The sequence below is a fragment of the Chinchilla lanigera genome, unplaced genomic scaffold, assembly GCF_000276665.1.
Source record: "Chinchilla lanigera isolate Chin_1 unplaced genomic scaffold, ChiLan1.0 scaffold00003, whole genome shotgun sequence".
Lineage (NCBI taxonomy): Eukaryota > Metazoa > Chordata > Mammalia > Rodentia > Chinchillidae > Chinchilla > Chinchilla lanigera.
The window spans coordinates 36,043,366-36,063,090 of NW_004955404.1; the positions used below are offsets into that span (position 1 = coordinate 36,043,366).

Here is a 19,725-nt window from a genome sequence, read left to right on the forward strand (position 1 = left end):
GGTACAAGTTGTTTGCAGTACCTTTTGATGTGGAATAAGCATGCACAAAACTCTCCTCCAGAAATCTTCATGGAGAGATCTTTGCTGAAAAATGAGATAAGAATATACGGAATATAATTCTCTTCACTAGTGACAGGTCACATTGAACAGTGAGGAGCTGGAGCTTGCTGGCCTGATTTTATATGTATTTTAAGATACTGGTTATCTTGAACCACTGGATTTCACTTCACCACCTTGTCATCATTTCTTTGACTTTGTTAATATGCTCCTCTCTTTTGTCTAATTTCTTGCAAGTTGAGTCTAGTAAATTTTCCATTTCAGGTATTATATTTTTCATTTTTATAATTACTTTTTACCTGTATCCTCACTTCTTCACTTTAAGAAATTTATGTTCCAATTGAGAATGGTAGCACACATCTTCAATCCCATCCATCCTGGTCAATTTAGTGATTTAAGAAGACCCTGTCTCAAAAAAAAAAACAAAAAAAAAAACCCAAAACCAAGAAATATCCTAAAGGGATAACTCAGTGCAAAGGCCCTGAGTTCTATCTCCAGTATTAGGAAAAAAAGGCAAAAACTATTTTATTGTATCTGGAAATTACTTAGACAAGGGTCCTCATGCTGATTATATCTAACAGTTCAAATTGCTTTATTTTCTCACCTCAAAGTTCCTGTCCAATTTGTGGTAATTGTAATAAATAACGTTTCTTATCCCTTATATTTTATTGCTAAGAAAGTGTTTGAGTCCTGATTTGAGGGGAAAAGTGAACATGAAATACAATTTTAGGAGATGAAAAGTAGACATGTGTTTATGTGGAGACTTTTATCTTACCAGTTTGAATTGAAATTATGCTCTTATGTAGAAAGGCAGAAGAAAGAGTGTCTTTGAGAATTCTTTTTCTCTTTATTAGTCCCTGAAGTTTTGGTTTATGTGGCTATATTTGTGCAGAACTTAAGCCATCATTTTTTTTCTATTTCCTACTTTGTATGTATTTAATTCTGTGTTTTGATTAATCCATTTATTTCTCTTTAGAATTGTGATTGGATTTCAGTCACATCAAAGGTAAACTATAACCCCAAATAAAATAAATACTTTGTTGCTAAAATAAATTGAGCTACAATGAATGAGCACTAAATATGTCCACTTGAATTGGTTTATACAATTTATTACCCACCTGATATATTACCTCCTCCTTAATCACAAGTTTGCAAATAAAAAGCCAAGGAAGGAAAAGCCAAAAAATAAGTTGCTCTATCTGAAATATTTCTTAATTTATGTCCTTTTTAATTTATATATTCTGGACACATTTACATCACTTAAATTATAAATAATACATTTGTAAATTAATTTAGTCTTGTATATTTATTTTTAGGCTCTTGAAGGTGTGTGCTGAACTGAATTTTTATGTTCGAATTCAGTTAAATAACTACAGTGAGTTTGAAGTTTCTAGGGCAAGATCAGAGAAGGCAATATAACCATAGTAAGGTAGTTGTGCAGCAGAAATTATTTGGGCAGTGATGAGACAGAATTGTCAGGAAAACTGGCAGGAGACCCCTCACAGGAGAATTCCACAGGCAACAGTGTGGGGCATGTCACGAAAGGCAGTGAGCAGTTAGCCTAAGTGGTAGAGAGAAATTTGTGTGGGGTCTTAGTTAAAACAATGAGAAGATTTTGAGTTGGAATATTCTGAAGAACGTACAGATGTTTAGGTGTCCTTAATAGCACTAGAGAATAGTTTGCCTATAGTTCAGCTTGGGTGCAGGTTTCCAGGTACACAAAGCAGGCAGACTATAAATGGTTGAACTCTGTGATTATTTAATATATATATATTTTGTTTGTTTGTTTGTTTATTTGTTTCTTTGGGGAGCTGGAGATGGAACCCAGGGTCTCACACATACTACGCAAATGCTCTGCAGCTGAACTGCACCTCTAACACAGGCTACATTCTAAGCATTTGGATGTGTAAAAATTTGAGTTTGACACCACTGGACTTTTCAACACAAAATCAATTACAAGCACCATCTTTATGTTGTGTATATAACAACAAATATGGAAGTATTTAGCACATAGTAAATCTCCAGTATTTAATTTCTGCCCAAATAACTAACCCAAAGAAAATCATAATATATTTTATGACCATAGATATATCAAATTTTATTAAAAGAATGCTTTTTAGTTAAAATAAGTATAAAGGAAAATGAAAATAATTATGAAACGCAAATGTCATTGTAAGTGCTGATATACTTGAGGAATCTATCAATGTCTAGTCTTGTTAACAATGTTCACTGTTATAAAATTAAAAATTCAAATAGGGTTTCATAATTTTGCTTCAAAAATTAGATGAAATTTTCATTTACTCTAAACTGGCTTCTTCTTTGAGATCAAAGAAAGAAAGTTATTATTAGAGAAGTTCAGACCACTGATATTTTAGTTGCTAATCATAAACATAATTTTGATAGTACACGTTTGCAAAATCTTCAGTACCTTCTTATATTTTAAATGCTTATCTACAGCTATATATTGAGGCATTTGATTATAATATTTAAGTTTTCTTAATCTATCCAAATGTTAGGCCTAATTTATTCAGTGAAATTTTCCCTTAGATTCCAATTTGTCTAATTCAGCAATCGTGAGCTCTTTTTCAGGAGGTTTTGGGGTTTTTTTTGCTTTTTTTTTTTTTTTTTTTTTGTTTTTTTTTTGTACCAGGAACCAAACTCAGAACCTTGCACTTTCCAGGCAGGGGCTTATGCTACTGAGCTATGTCCCCCAGCCCCATGAGCTCTTTTTCAAATGTGAGTCAGAGGAGTTATAAGTAATGCTACCATGCACTCTGGCTCTTTATAGAGATCATTTCACCACTACTTTTTCTTGCTCTTCATACCTATTTCTTTTCATCTAGTGAAAAGTAAGATTTATTGCTTGTATGACATCATTTAAAAAATTATGCTTTGTAAACTTTACTATAAATTTTAAAGATTTTGGATAAGAAGGATGAAATTCAGAATTGTTTAAAATTAAATCAAAATTTCATTTTTCAACTCCTAACCAATGACTAAGTATTGCAATATTTAAAAGTATTTCTGCTTTATTTAGTTGATACATATTATATGAAAATAATAATTAGTAGCATTTTATATGTGTATCCCATAGATTTTGTTGGTATTTTAACTCCAAATGAAATAAATAGAATATTTCATTTTATCTAAACAAGCATGAACCTCATATGTTTTAATAATTTAAAAGTTTTAAAAGTAACATGTTAGCCAGACATGGTGATGCACACCTGTAATCCCAGCACTCAGGAGGCTAAGGCAGGAGGATCATTGTGAGTTCAAAACCAGTCTGGGCTACAAAGTGAGCTCAAGGCCAGCCTGAATTGTATACAGAGACCCTGTCTCAAAAAACATACACACAAAAAAAGTGCTAACACACTGCAACATATATATTCAAGGATATTATATTTTACCATATTTTGAGTGAACTTTTTTATTTTCCCTTAACCTAAAATTTACTTTTACAATTCAGATAGAGCTAGATATTCAGTTTCAGTCACAATGCAATGTCAATCACTTCTAGTCAAAGTTAAAATTAAAATATAATATGCTTTACTTTAATTATTATTTATACCCTGTATGTTTTCTAAACTATTTTATAGACTTCATTTATATGAATCAAATTTAAAATACACAGTCTCTTGTTTGCATAAGTATAATCATTTATGATTCCCTTGACTAAATTTTAAATCTGTAGGAGCCCTCTGGCAGTTTACCACAAAGTTATGTCAGAAATGACCTTTCTTTTTCTCATGATGGATTTTATCTAATAATCTTGGAAAAAGACAATGACACTAGCAAATATATACAAATTATGTTCCTACACATAAATCTAAACTACATAGTTAGTTAGTCCAAAGAAAAAAATTAAAATTAGTTTTAGCACTGTAACCTCCAGTTGCATTTTTTTTTATTTTAAAGAGAATAACAAAAAAAAGAACAATAGCAAAATAACAATATAGACAAAAGCAAAACAAAGCAAAAAGTATAAAAATGATACAGGATTTCAGAACAAAGTGATAGGAATTAACAGTGGTCGTTATATTGCATATTGTTATCTTCAACTAAATTGTTCAGATTACAGATGTAACAATGCAAGATTGATCAAACCATTAAAGAGAATAAAAAATAAATGCAAAATAAAACAACACTGAGATTCCATCTCACCCTAGAAAGAATAGCTGTCATTAAGAAATCAATCAATAACAAATTCTGGAAAGGCTGTGGGGAAAAAGGAACCCTGCTCCACTGCTGGTGGGAGTATAGATTGGTACAAACAGTGTGGAGATTCCTCACAAAACTAGGATTAGAAGTCCCACTTAACCCAGCTATTCCCCTTCTGGATATTTTCCTAGAAGAATTAAAAACATCCTACCACAGCGATATATGTGTACCCATGTTGACAGAAGCACAGTTTGTCATAGGTAAATCTTGGAAATAACACAAATGCCCATGAAGTGAGGAATGGATAAAAAAAATGTGGAATTTTTATACAATGGAGTAATACTCAGCGGTAAAAAAGATGAATTAGAGGCTTTTATAGGCAAATGTATGTAACTATAGACTATACTCATAAGTGAAGTAAATCAGACCCATATGTGTAAACATCGTATTGACTCCCTACTGTAAGAACTCAGAAAATGTAAAACATAAAACCCAAAACGTACAATAGATATTACAAAAGGAAAAGAAGTTGCTCCAAAGAAGGAACAACTGGGATGACAGAAGGGAGAAAAAGGAAGATAAAAGGAACGAAGATAGCTGCGGTAAGTGTATTACTATCTAATGGTTTATTGAAAGGAACAGTTAATGCCTAGGTTTTTTTTTTCCTTTTGACCAATTTTGCATGCTTATATCTGGTAATCTGAACAACTAACTTAAGACAACAATATGCAATATAACAACCATTGGTGAATTCCTACCATCTTGTCCAATTGCATTTTAAAAATCACTGCCAACAGAAAATATAGTCTATCAAGTTACTTATTATTTTTATTAAATTGGTTGTATTTTATCCAGAATTTAAAATAATATTTTGATACATTTTAGCTCAGCATGGTGGTGCATGCCTGAATCCCAACACTCAGGAAGCTGAGGTGAGGATCATTGCAAGTTCAAGACCAGCCTGGGTTATAGAGTGAGCTCAAGATCAGCCTGAACTTCAGAATTAGACCCTGTCTGAAAAAAAAATAAGTTAAAAATATATTGCAAATATCATATATGTTGTCATTAATAATAGTAATATTTTTACAGATCTAAAGATGAGATCCTGGACTTTGCATGTACTAGGCAAGCACTATACAACTAAGTTATAACCACACACTTCATAGATTTTAAATATAAATTTATAAATTGGTTTTTGTCTTCTACTCACAGGAAATATGCATAAAATTAAAATCTACATATAATGAGACTTTTTTGCTAATCACCTTTCATTTATTTAATATTGGCATCAGAGCATATGTGAATCTTCTCTATCAAATACAACAAAAATGGTCAAAAATAAAAATGCAGAAAGTGACTTATTTCACTCGAATATATATTTGACTCAATTTGAGCCTTTCCTTACTTACTTTATAACAGAGAAGCTCATACCTTTGTACTTAAAACTGTTTTAAAGAATATTATTGGCACTCCATTAAATCGCTAGTATTTTCATAGTTTGCTGATACAATGACTTCTTGAAATTAAATATAATTAGATCTAAAAATATCAAAGTGCAATATTGACAATAGCTAATTCTGAAGCACAGTATATATAAACAGGGCTAATGCACGATTTGCTTATTTATGCTTATGGTAGAAAGCAAAAGGAAAATAGAGATTTTCTTCTAAATCTAATAAAGGTTTCTATGTTATTATCATGTCTCTGAAGGTATACCACACCATATTCTTTTTCATGACTTCCATTTGAAAATACTCCAGTATTTTCTTATTTTACATTGTTACATTAACAAATCCAAAATAAAATTTTGAAGGATATCCTCGCTGTACATTATGTTGCTTATGTATAAAAATACTTGAATACATATGTTCATATTTGAGACATGTTTCCTACTTAAAACAATGGGATATAAATGGAGTATATTCCCTTATTGCTTTAGACTAAAGGGAAATAGATTGTCAATTAGCAATTTCTTAAATAAACACTTTTCTCACCAAAGTTTAATAAACTATTACTGAGTCTTATGTTTAAAAAGGAGAAAAAGGGAAATAAGAAAGATCACATTAAAAACTAAGTGAAAACTTTACAATTCCTTTCTGGAGAAAAACTATTTGTATCTTTTGACTATACAAAGAGAAAATAATCATTTAATTTAAAAAATCAGATTGTATGGGAATACAAATCATTAAAGCTATTTTTGAATTTTAGACTTGAAGAATGTAGGTTTAAAAACAAACTAAGCTATTTTTAGAAATACCAGTGCTTCCATTTCCAGTGAAGGATGTGATTTTTTCACAGTGCTCTGTTCTGCTCTTCTATACGTCGTGTTTGATTTCATTTTTGTTTTCTATTTCTTTGACTGCCTTTATCAGTCCAGTTCTTGATACAAGCGAACAGCTCTGACATTTAAAGCAGAAGAGCTTGAATACCATAAACTTGGCATTCAGAATTACATTTTCCAGCTAGAAATTCTTGACTCTAACATCTTTTTAAGCACTAAACCATTTTTTTAGAAAACCATATGAGAAAATAATATTCACTGCTTTGTTCTCATTTTATCTTCTATAAGTGTGAACTATGTTTTACCAAACAACTGCTTTTTATATAATGATTTAAACATAGTGTAATTGTGAACAATAAAATATTCATTTTCATTTATGCTATCACCATACTTGCACACATATTCCTATGCTGTCAGGTCAACAAAAATTTAAAATTAAATTTGTGTTTTAGTTTTATGCATTTCTTTAGGACATTTTGAATAGGCATCTAAAACTCTCAAAATTAAAGTAATTATTTTATGCCAGCAACAGATGTTAATAGATGAGATTTTTCAATTATATATGTACATCAACAAATACTGTAGTACTTTCCACATAAAAAATATTTGAGGTTATAATTTTGGAGAAATAATTATATCACTTTCAACAGGGAATATAGCTCAGTGGAATCGCACTTGCCTGGCAAGCACAAAGTCTCAAGTTTGATTTCCAGTATTCCAAAAATAATTTTTTAAAAAAAGCAAAACACCTTTAAATAGACAAAACAAATTGATTTAATTTGCTGGTGGTAGATAACGAGTTTGTTGAGTTATCCAGAGTCAATAATATTCTTGTTTTATGTGAAAAAATATAAAATATAATGAGGAGAAAACCAAGAAATGTTTTTCTCTCATTTGCTTTATCTTTACCTTAGCTATATAAATATAAGATCTGTACAACTAAATACAAAGTATAATTTGTGATTTTATTTATTTAGAATTAGTTGGCAAGGGACATAGCTCAGTGGTACAGCACCTGCCTGGCAAGGGCAAGGTCCTGAGTTCAATTCCTGGTATAAAAAATGAAAAACTAATGACTCAACTTTAGCAGATAACACAACTATATAAAATATACAAATGCATTTTATTTATAATTTATGAATATACACAAAAAAGAAAATATATGTTCAGAATTAAAACGTGAATTATTTTTAAATTTTGCCTGCTTGTATTTATCCCCCACTGAGTTAATGAGGGTATCGTGAGCAGAGATATGCAGTTATGAAAACAGCACTTCTTTTCCTTGCAGACTGAAGCACATTGATTTTGCTTCTAATATTTTCAGGAATTTAAAGAAGTTTTTACATGCTAATTTAGATCTTTCTTAATAACTTAGATTTCCAATTAGAGTTCAGGAGATTAGATCTTTCTTAATAACTTAGATTTCCAATATAGAGTTCAGGAAATAATAAAATTTCTTATAATTAATAGTAATATAGTAGCACCGTAGGCCAACTCCTTTAAGTCTGCTGAAGACAGTGGACAAGCTAAATGGAAACTAATATGATTGCCGCTGCATGCAGGTGGCTGGCTGCCCAATTAGTGGTTCTTGCAGTGAGGTCTGTGGCCAGCATCTTGAGTTCACCTGGGCACTAGTTCAAAATGCAAAATCTCAGGCCTCAGAAGATTGTGACCCACACAAAATCACAAGAAACATTGGCCCAGACTTGAGTATCTGAGCAGTTTCTACTACTTATTTCTTTGTACCCAATTGCAAATACAGCTGTTAACATCTCACTCGCACCTTTACTACCATCACACCTACCTCCCAGAATTGTTGGTCTTTACTGAACAATTAAAATTTAAAAAGTTTAATGGTCTACAAAATCAATTACTCCATCTTACATTGCCCTGATTATATTTCAGATCCTTAGTATGGGTTCATTCCTTATAAAGACCAAGTTAAGTTATTTTTAATGGCGCTCAAGCTCTGAGGAGTTTGATCTTAAAGCGCTTCTCTTCCAATAGCTCTTTCTACAGAAGCGCTTCTAAAGCGCTTCTCTTCCAATAGCTCTTTCTACAGAAAGGTCATAATGGTACCCATGTTTTTTCCGTAATGCTAAATTAAACAATTCTTGTAAAGTGCTTGTAACAGTACAGTTACTCAACAAGTGTTCATTCTCATCTGTTTTTCTATTCATAGCTAACATTTTTCCTGGAAAAAATTGTCTCAGTGTTTAATTATAAGTTTAAGTGTATCTTACTAAAAGGAGTAGATTTACAAGAGCAGGTCCTAGGTCATCTTCTGCTGAATATGTTGCATTTCCTACAAGACCCTTATTTTATTTAATTACATTTGTCCATGGGTGCAATTCTGTACTCTGTTTTTTAATGGAAGCATCAAGAATCTGAAAATAGAAAGCATCATTAGCTTTTGCTCTTAATGCCTCTTACCTAATAGAAAGCCTTGCAGGTGGCATAAACCTATTCATAGCAGACAACCTAAACTCAACTCTACAACTCTCTCTTCAACTTTGAAATATAAAAGGTATTTTAGCTGTTTCATTATTTCTCTTCAGTTTATTCTACAGTAACACAATTTCCAAACAATAATAAATTTATCCTTTTGAATTTCAAATATTAACCATTATTTCAAATATTAATTTAAATATTAATTCAAATATTAATACTAATCAAATATTATTTGAATGATTAAAACATTTAGGCAATATATTCACGCTTAAAAACTGTGCTGTTTGGGGGATATTGCAAGGGGAACAATATAAGACAGGACATATATTTTATAAGATTATTTATAATAGTCGCCCAAAGAATGATATATAAGAGAGTGCAGGAAATCTGTCCACACACTAAGGGCCAAAAAATCCAGCTGAAGGTCTGGATCCCATGATAATGTCCTGTGTGAGTCCAGCTGATGACCTAGAACCCATAACAATGCCTCCAATGAGTCCAGCTGGAGGCTTAGAGCCCATAACAATATCTGATGCAGGCCTGTTTCATGGATCTGTGCTGAAAGGCCCAAAGGTCAGTGGTGGAATCTAGAAAGTTTGTGCCAGCAGAACAAAGGATCTGTGCTAACAGGCTGAGGGATCTGCACTGGAGTCAGGAAGCAATGCTCAAAAGGAGAATCAGAGCTCCCCCAAAATGTACCACAGCCATCCTCTGCAACAATGAGGTTCTGAGCTCCAACAATCAAAATGGCTGAGTTACTATCAGGAAAGCCAACGTGGCAAGCTTCTCTCAGAGACTGGCAGTGCACCATCTTCCCCTCTGGAGTCAGGAAGCAATGCTCAAAGTGAGGATCAGAGCTCCCCTAAAGTGAACTGAAGCTATTTTCACCGCCAAAAACATCCCAAACTTCTCGGAGGATGAAACAGTCAAGTTCATCAGGAAAGCCAGCATGACGAGGTCCTCCAAAAGAACCAATAGCTCTTTACAGCTTCTATCAGCTCCCAGCAGCTTTTCTCAGCTCCCAAGAGTCTCTTGCAGTTCCCAACAGCCTAACTTCTCCTTCTCCAGTTTTTCCTCTTATGCTGCTGGCAACAATCCTCAGTTGGACCTCCCACATCCAGTACCACATGTACTCAGTGATAGGTTTTTCCAGCACAGAGAGAAGTAAAACAGAATAAAATGCTTTTATTGTGGGCACAGAGAAGACCACAAGGAAAGAGAGAGAAGGAGAGACGTGGAACTTCTAAGGGTCTTTTGTGGGGTCCAAGATTAAAGAGCCCCAGGCTGGAGGCAGGGTTTAGGAGGGGGACCACCTGACATGACAGAATAGGATTGGGTGGGAGTATGGGAAAAGGGAACATGATATGACAAAAAGGGAAGTAGGAAGTCATAATTTGACTCAGTGGAAGAAGGGTGGGGCTTAGCACATGGCCTCTAGTGGTCAGTGCCATATTGACTGAATGCCATAGTGACTTGGCACCATACCACATGACCTCCAGCGCCATATTGGCTAGGTGACAGCAACTCAGCAGGAATTACAGCAGGGCAAATAACTAATCACTCAGTTCACTTGGAGGTTATGCATTGTCTATCCACTACAAAAACCAATACAATGCCATATAGAAAATATCATCAAATTCATTGAGCAGAGAAATGTAGATTGAAGTAAAAATATGTTATCATGTTACAACCATTAATCTAGCAAACACATGTCCCCCCAAATCCCAGTGGTCTCCTAGGTGAAACTTGGAAGGTGACTGAGTCATAGGGCCAATATACCTGCCTTGTTGTTAAAACGTGGGCTCTGCTCAGAAGAGATGCATCACTGGTGGCCTGACCCAGAATGGTGTGTTTCTCTCTCCAGCTTCCTGCTGGTCATTCTGCTGCTGGGCCAGCCATGCCATGAGTAGTTTTCCTCCTGGACCATCCCTTTCACCCTGTGGTTCTTATATTTGATCCTGCAAACCATGGACTACACCTTCTGAAATAAGAGCCAAGATAAATTTTTCCTTCTTTAAACTGTGGGTATTGAGTATTATATCCCTGGGATGAAAAAAGTAACTAAGACAATAATTCTGCTGAGTTATACATATTTTTAGCTTTATTTTTCACATAATTTGTAGTAATGGGGATTGAATGCAAGAAGTCACACAAGCAATTACTGAGCTGGGCCTCTGCAACTGAGCTGTATCCTCAGCCTCTGTAATTTTGTTGACTAGCCTTAAACTTGTGGTCATGCTGCCTCAGCCTGCCTGAGTGACCTGGAATTTCAGGCTTGTACCACTGTCCCTGACCTTGAGACTTATTGGGTTTTTTTGTTATTTTGTTTGTTTGTTTGTTTTTGTTTTTTTGAGACAGAGTCTCACTATTTCGTTCAGGCTGGCCTTGAGCTCACTTTTTAACCCAAGCTGGTCTCAAACTTGCAATATCCTCCTGCTTCAGCCTCCCGAGCGCTAGGATTACAAGCTTGTGCCACCATGCCTGGAGAGACTTATTGCTTAAAAGTAATTTGGAAACAATTATTAAAATTTAGCAATGCACACATTTTCACACCTCTGCCCTAGTCTGTAAAAACATATTGCATAGAAATAATTTGTAATTGTATAGAATTATGAAACACATGTTAACTGCAATACACATTTAGTGACAAAATGAGTTCTGATTAGGTAACTGGAGACTTCAGTATATTAGATATGTTACTTGTTTATTATATAGAACATATTTTATCAGTAGAAGTGGAGGCATTGTCAGATGAGAAGTAGTTCAGTGAAGCATGAAAAATATGATTTCATTCGTGCACAAACTGACAGAGAAATCTCCCAGTGTGTATATTTGTACATATTTAAATAGGAAATGTGGTGGGGTACTAGACTGTTGACATTAATTGCATGGGGAGTATGGCATTTAATTAAAAGTCAGTAAAATGGCATAACTTATACAAGAGTGAAACGGGTGTGCAGTGCTTCATAGTAACTTTGACATTCAAACCTTGAAGCTATACTATATTTTAAATCCCACACATATTACTTGCTAAATATATGGCCTTAAATAATTTATTCAATTATTGGATGTCTTTGTTTCATCATGGGTAAAATGTGGCAGATGATAATAGCTCTTACTAATAGAAGCCAAGTAAATAGAATAAAAATTAGCAAATGAAAAACCGCCTGTCTTTATCTGAATAGCAATACTCGATATGTCTAGTAATCAATTCAGTAAATATATGAGAGACAAGCCGAATGTATAGTTAGTTATTTTTTTCCAGGAAGAATAATGACACAGTTCAAGGGACAAAAACTTTCTACTTTGTATTTTTTATTGTCAATTTATTTCAAAATGATTAAAGATAAACATCTGAATAATAAAATGCAGTATTCAAACTATCCCTAAACCATCCTACTATTTACACTGACTATTCATAAAGTGGTTTTTGTATAGTCTATATATGAAAATCCACATGTATATGCACATATATAAAGTGATATCCATTGTAGTTGCTCATTTGCATTTCTTTTACTACTCTCAAGTTTATCAGATTTATAGATATATTCAGTAGAAGTCCTTCTAAGATGTACTTTACTTAGGACATCTTTATGCACATTAAGGCATAATATTTTTCTGTAATTTATTTTTAAACTTATTTTTAAACTTTTGTAATTTGTAATTCCATCATATTATATATTACTTAATTGTACTTTTAGTATGTTTAATCTCTATAGTATCTTTCCAGATACTGTGTTTTTATTTCTCCCAGTTTTTCACGCTAATAAGAACTCATAATAGACTTTCCTTGTATTTCAGTCTACAGACACCATGATAAATTCCCAACTGCCAAATATCCCTGAAAGTAACATCAATCTGGTTAGTGCTTGATCCATGTGACTCAATACAATCACTATCTTGTCTCTGGTAGTTAGGTGCTGCTACTCGAATTCTGCTGTTCTGGGAGCTGTGACTAACATTTAATGCAGGTTTCTTTTTGAACTGTAGTGTCTCCTACTGTGAGCTATTACCAAGATTTTTAAGATTCACGAATTCTTTCAGCAGTATATTTTCATGACTCTATAAAGAATATTTTTCCTAGGATTGCCCACATTGAAGGTGTAAGTGAATCAAATAGTTTATGCCAACAGTTCTATTTAAGCATTTATCTAAATCTTACATTACATAGCCAGAGTTGACTTGAATTTCCAGTAAACCAGTTAAGGACACTGTGAGAAGGACTTGCAACAATTCATGCCAGAGAACAATGTGAGAAACTCTTCCTGATCTGACATGAATAACTTTTCAACCTTTATAGTAAAGACATCACTGCATTTAAGATACCATTACAATGGGTGACTGAATAGTAATGGTGATATATGACATTGTATTAACAGAAGTACTGGAAATTTGTCCTTTATTACACACTTCTATCATTAAATGTGACTCTTTTCATCACAATTATAAGATTAATGTCAATTAGTTGTATTATAAGTGGATTGAAATGGTGACAAAAAATAAATCCCCAAGTTATAAGTAGTAATATTCAGATATATTTTCAGACTGACATAATGTGTTCTGCTTTTCCGCTCATGACTACTTTTGATTCTTGTCTTCTCTGATACTTTCATTCCAGGTTTGCCTTCACAACAGGCTTACTTTTTGGTCCAGATCTGGCTTTTGATGATTCAAATTTTTAAATTAGAAAATGGTTGGTATTCTTTGGAATACAACTTCTTCCCTCTGTAGATAACAAGTATTCCATGTTGTAGTAGTTGTTCCCTTCAGACCAACAGAAAGTATTAGATTAAAATGTTATATGCTTTTGTTCTTCTTAATGCCTATTACCCAGAAATAGTTTTTTTTTTTCTTGGTAGGATATTTTTATCATATATTTCTTCTATAATGTGTGTGTATGCGTTTCTTTTTTTTTTTTTTTTTCCGGTACCAGGAATCAAACTCACGACCTTATACTTGCCAGGAAGGCACTGTGCCGCTGAGCTAAATCCCCAGCTCAGTGTGTATGTATGTGTGTGTGTTTGTGTGTGTGTGTGTGTGCATGTGTGGTACTAGGGATTAAACCCAGACCTTTACATAGACCACATCCCCAGCCCTGTTGAAAATATGGTCCCTTCCTGTGTGTCTTGTTTAGCTAGTTTTGCTACTACCTTGCTTGCCAAACCTCACCCATATGTTTACTACTTACTTACTGTTTGTTTATTTATTTATTTCAAAACATCATCTCCCTGTGTAATCCAGGCTGACTTCAAACTAATGGTGATCCTTCTGCCTCAACCTCCCAAGCACTGGGATTACAGGTATGCACCACCACACCCCATATGTTTACTACTAAAATTGATTTCTCTCTTGAGACTCAAGAGCTTTTCTTCCTATGTGGCACTACTTCCCACTTGTGTCTTCCAACACTATGGGCAGGAACATGCACCCTTGCTTGTCTGGCCCTGAGCATCACTCTCTATGGTCTAAATATGAGACCATACATAACCTTTCATTCAACTTTGTTTCTTCTTGATTAATAGCTGTTAAACTATTGATGACCTGTGTCAAGACCAAAAATCTGTCTCCGCAACCACAGCTCATCAATAAATCTTGTGAGGAAGGGTATTGCTCCCATAGCTTTCTAGATCACCAAGGTGAGATTCCATTGTTCTCTACATAGGTAGGGCCAGCATGGCTGTAGTAGCTGTAGAAAATAGACATTCCACCCTCTACCACCCTTAATGACTTTCTGGGACAAGGTTGCTTGAGGAGAATAATACAGATAGTGGGACTTTGAGATCATGCTTATCCACTCTGCTGAACCCGGGACACATGCCTTGGTCAACCCCTTTGAAATTTGTTGTAAGGCCTACTGTCTAGAAGTAGAAAGAAAAATAACAAAGACCTCTAGAAATTCCTAAAATTCCAGGCTAGAGTGCATGCATGCATGTGAAATTTGGCAGCATTACTTACAATAACCTTTCCTCTCCTGGGTCTTGTTAAAGGCTCATATATATGGACTATATCTTGTGCATCTAATTATGACCAGTGAATTATGAAAAAGATATGCTCAAGAGATACAACTCTTATGACTCAGCACCCTGTCAATCACTTTGTTAATTATGCTCTGAAAGACCCAGTGGGAAGTGCAGTAGGTCTGGCACACACATTTTAAATGGTTGAGCCCAAGGTATTCCCACATTCATGACATTTTTCTTTCTGCCCATTCTATTTCCTTCACACTCATGCCATTTTCTTTTTCACTGGCATGAGCCCATTCTCTGAGTTAATATTTCAATAAATTTAACTACTTTTTCTCTACTGTTCTGTACTAAATATCCAACTCTTTGTTCTTCACACACAAGGAACTGGAACCTGTCTTGAGGTTCCATCACCCATGGTAACGTTTTTGTACATAGAAGAAATAAATAGCTTTATTAGCATATAGAAGCAAAGTCCACTAATGAGTCAATGACAGCTCTACGAGGGCTGCTGTAATGAAGCACCACAAACTGCCTGGTTTAAAATGGGAGAATCCATTATCTCACATCCGGAGAGCTGCACATTCAATATTAAGGTGTAAGTAGAGCCATGCTCCCTGTGAAGGCTGTCTGTCTGGCACTGTCAAAGTACCTTCTCACTTTCCTGGACCACGGTGGGAGAAGGGGAGTTAATATACATAAGTAACAAACCTGCCTTTAATTTTTATATCTATTATAACATTTTTTAAAAAAGGAGCAAGCAATACGTGGGCCACAGATTGGCCATCCTTCTTAGGAATGATCAAGCCAGGAGCCGTATTCAGAGGGTTCATTGGCTGAGGGGTCCATGACCTAGTCTTCACGTGATGCACTCCTTGCGCATCTTGACTGCTGTTCAGCAGTTCAGTAACTTTACTGTCTTGAGATGTTACCTTGTGATAATATCTATAATAAATTTCATATATTTTTATAACTATACATAATCTACCCAAATAAAATTTTATTTTGTGTATGTTGAGATGTTGAGACCACATGTGTTATTTCTGTTAGTATATATTATTGAAGAAATTTTAAACATTTTTATTAGTACATTGTAAATATACATAGTGATAACATCCATCATTGCAAATTTGTACCTGCACATGATATATCTTGTTCCTTCTTTTTTTCTACCCCCTTGCCACTCTTCAATCCCTCTTCCCCTCCTTATTTATAAATGCTTCATTTCAATATTTTACTTCTATTCTCTTTATTCCTTCCCCTTCCTTCCTTGCCACCAGCTGTCCCTTCCAATTTGAACATGTTTTTCCTATTTCATAACATTATACATTTTCATCCTATTTTACAATTCAGTTTCTCACACCAGAGTAACAATGCAGTATTTAATCAAATGTGTCTGATTTATTTCACTTAAGAGTATGGTCTCAAGGTGAATAGCTAGAAATGCTTCAAGTTTATCCTTCTTTGTGGCATAGTAGTACTCCATTGTATATAAAAAACACATCTACATTATCCATTCAATTGTAGATGGGCATTTTGGCTATTTCCAAGATTTAACTATTGCAAACTGTGCTACTATAAACATAGCTGTGAATATGTCACCGTGGTATATTTTTAATTCTTTCCAGAAGATACCAAGAAGAGACATAGCTGGGTCAAATGCAACCCCTAGTTTTAGTTTTTCTGAGGAATCTCCAAACTGCTTTCCATAGTTGGTCTACACTTTCACCAAGTTCTTTTATTCCTACAGCCCCACTAACCTTTGTTATTGTTTAATTTATTTATAATAGCCATTGTTTCTGGAGATGGCATCTCTGCATTGTTTTAATTTGCATATCTCAAATAAACATTAATATTGAACTTTTTCCTCAGATATTTACTTGCCGCTTGTATTTCTTCATCTGAGAAGTGTATATTCATTTCAGAAGCCAAATTTAGACTGGGTGTTTAAATTTGGGAGATCTAAATTTTTTCAATTCTTCGCATGTTCTAGATATAAGTCCTTTGTCTAAGGGACAACTGCTAAAATGGTTTCCAACTCTATGTGTTATCTTTTCACTCAGTTGGTCATTTCTTTTGCTGTGCAGAAGCTTTTTAATTGGCTAAGATACCAGTTGTCGTTTCTTTGTATTATATCCTGTATGATCAGAGATTTGTTCATGAATCCTTGCCTACACCTATATATTCAAAAGTTCTACCTATTCTCTCTTCCAAAAGACTTAGTGTTTCTGTTTCAGTTTGATCCATGTTGATTTTAATTTATGAGTGGTGACACACATGAGACTAGTTTCGCTATCTTTTTTCCAGTGAAAATGTTTTGGTCCTTTGTCAAAGATAAGGTGAATGAATGTGTTTGCAGTTGTTTCTACATCTTCTAATCTGTTCCATTGATCCTCAGGTTTGCTTTTTTTGCCAGTATAATGCTGTTTTTATCACAGTAGATTTGAAGTATAATTTTAAGTCAGGGATTGTGATGCCCAGTGCCCTGCCTATGTTGTCCAGAAATTTTTGCTATTGTAGGACTCTTAGGATTTTATGTTAAAATTGGAAGGGGTATTAGTTGGCAAAGAAGGAAGGAGGAAATATTTTAGGAACATTTTCTCTAGTTCTATTAGGTATGTTAATAGTATTTTGATTGGGTTTGCTTTAAATTTGTATAACAATTTTGGAAATATGGCCATTTTCACTAAGTTGGTCTTTCCTATCCATAAGCCAGGATATCTTTCAATTTTCTGATACATTATTTAATTTCCTTTTTCAGAGTGCTGTAGTTTTCAATGTAAAGGTCTTTTACTTCTTTCCTTAGATTAATACCTAAAGTATTTCAATTTATTGAATGCTATTATAAAAATTATTTTTTCCTTAATTCCTCTCTCAGTGATTTTGTTCTTTGCATACAGGAGTGTTATTGATCTTTAGAACTGAGTTTGTGTCCAGCTATGCTAATGAATTTGGCTATTAAATGTAGAAATCTTTTGGTGGAGTTCTTGGGGTCTTCTCTGTAGACTATCATGTCATCTGCAAATAATGATAGCTTAAATTCTACCTTTCCTATCTTCATTCATTTTATTTTTTCTCTTACTAATTGTTCTAGTTAATGTCTGAAGAACTATACTGAATGAGTGTCGTTAGTGAGCACCCTTATTTTGTTCCTGACTTTAGAGTGAAAGCATTCAGTTTTTGCCTATTTAATGTACTGACTATTAGTTTTCCATAGAAGGCTTTTATTAGATTGAGATAAAGACCTTTTATTCCAATTTTCTGTAGTTATTTTTTTAATCATTAATCGGTATTGTACTTTGTCAAATGTTTTTTCTTTATCTATTGAGCTGATCATATGGTTTGTGTCCTGGGCTTTGTTAATATGCTGTATTACATTTATTGATTTGCATATGTTGAAACATCCCTGCATCCTTGGGATGAATTCTGTTTGGTCATGTTGTATAATCTTCTTGACAGCTGGGTATGGTGACACATGCCTGTACTTCCAGAAATCACTAGGTTGAAGCAGGAGGATTGCTGAAATCAAGGCCAGCCTCAGCTGCATGGTGAGTTCAGGAATAACCTGAACTACATAGCAAGACTCAGTCTCAAAAAAAATTTTGATGATTTCTTGCATTCTGTTTGCCAGTAGCTCATTGAGGATTTTTTTGTTTGTGTTCATTAGGATGATTGACCTATAGGTCATTTTTTATTTGACCCCTCTCGTTTTGGTATCAAGGTAATGCTTACTTCCAGGAACAAATTCTGAATATTGCTTCCCTTTAGATTTCATTACAGAATTTGAGAAATAGCAGCATAGGTTTCTCTAAATTTCTGGTAGAATTCAACAGTGAATTTGTCAGAACCAGGGATTTTCAGGGATTTTCTTTGTTGATAGGTTTTTAATTACATCTTCAATTTCATTGACTGATATTGGTTTATTTAGAATTTTTATATCTTCTTGATTTTTCTTTGATAACTCATATGTATCAAGGAATCTACCTATTCTGTGTTTTCCATCTTACTAGAATACAGGTTCTCAAAATATGTTTTGACGCTCTTCTAGATTTGTGCAGAATCTATTGTGATTTCACCCTTTTCATTTCTAATTCCATGGATTTGAGTCTTTTCTTTTTCTGATAAGATTGGCTAAGGTTTTGCAATTTTATTTAACCTTTCAATTAATGAAGTATTCAATTCATTGATTTGTTTTATTGTTTTATTAGTCTCCATTGCATTAATTGCTGTTCTCATTTTATAATTTCCTCCCTCTGTTATAACTTGTGTCCCTCCAAAGTCTCATGCAGTCAGTGCATCATCTTCTGCAATTTGTGGTTGATTTATTGTCCAGTGCTGGGATTAATGGTGTGAGTGCCGCACCTGTCCTAGGGCAGGTAGCCTGCATACAATTTACAGGAAGAAAAGAGGCTTTTCTTTCTCTTTTTTGTTGTTTGTGCTGTCTTCCACTACCATGAATGTTTGCCCCTCTGCTATATAACACCTTGCATTGGAGAGAGCCAATTGTGGACTGAAACTTCTACAAACTGTGAGTTGAATAGACCTTTTCTTTTTTAGCGATGGGTGTTGGGTATTTCATCTCAGCAAGGAGAGAAAAGTAATCAACACACATCCTGTGAGCTTTGACCTTGACTTCTTTTTCTAGAAAGTCAAGGTTCAACCTTACGTTGCGTATTTCAGTTTGTTGTGTTTTACTGGTATGAGAATTCCCTCATAGGACTACTTTCACTGTGTCCCATAAGTTCCACTATGTTGTATCAGTATTATCATTTAATTGCAGAAATGGTCTAATTTCTTCTTTAATTTCATTTT

General features: G+C 34.0%; 1 long non-coding RNA gene across 1 annotated transcript in view; it reads left to right on the top strand.

Moving 5' to 3' along the window:
- The first annotated feature begins 15,388 nt into the window (after window positions 1-15,388).
- Window positions 15,389-19,725, top strand: part of LOC102028711 — a 33,649-nt gene continuing 29,312 nt past the window's right edge. The window contains exon 1 of the long non-coding RNA XR_259332.2: window positions 15,389-15,511. This is a non-coding gene — a long non-coding RNA (uncharacterized LOC102028711). The remainder of the gene's footprint in view (window positions 15,512-19,725) is intronic.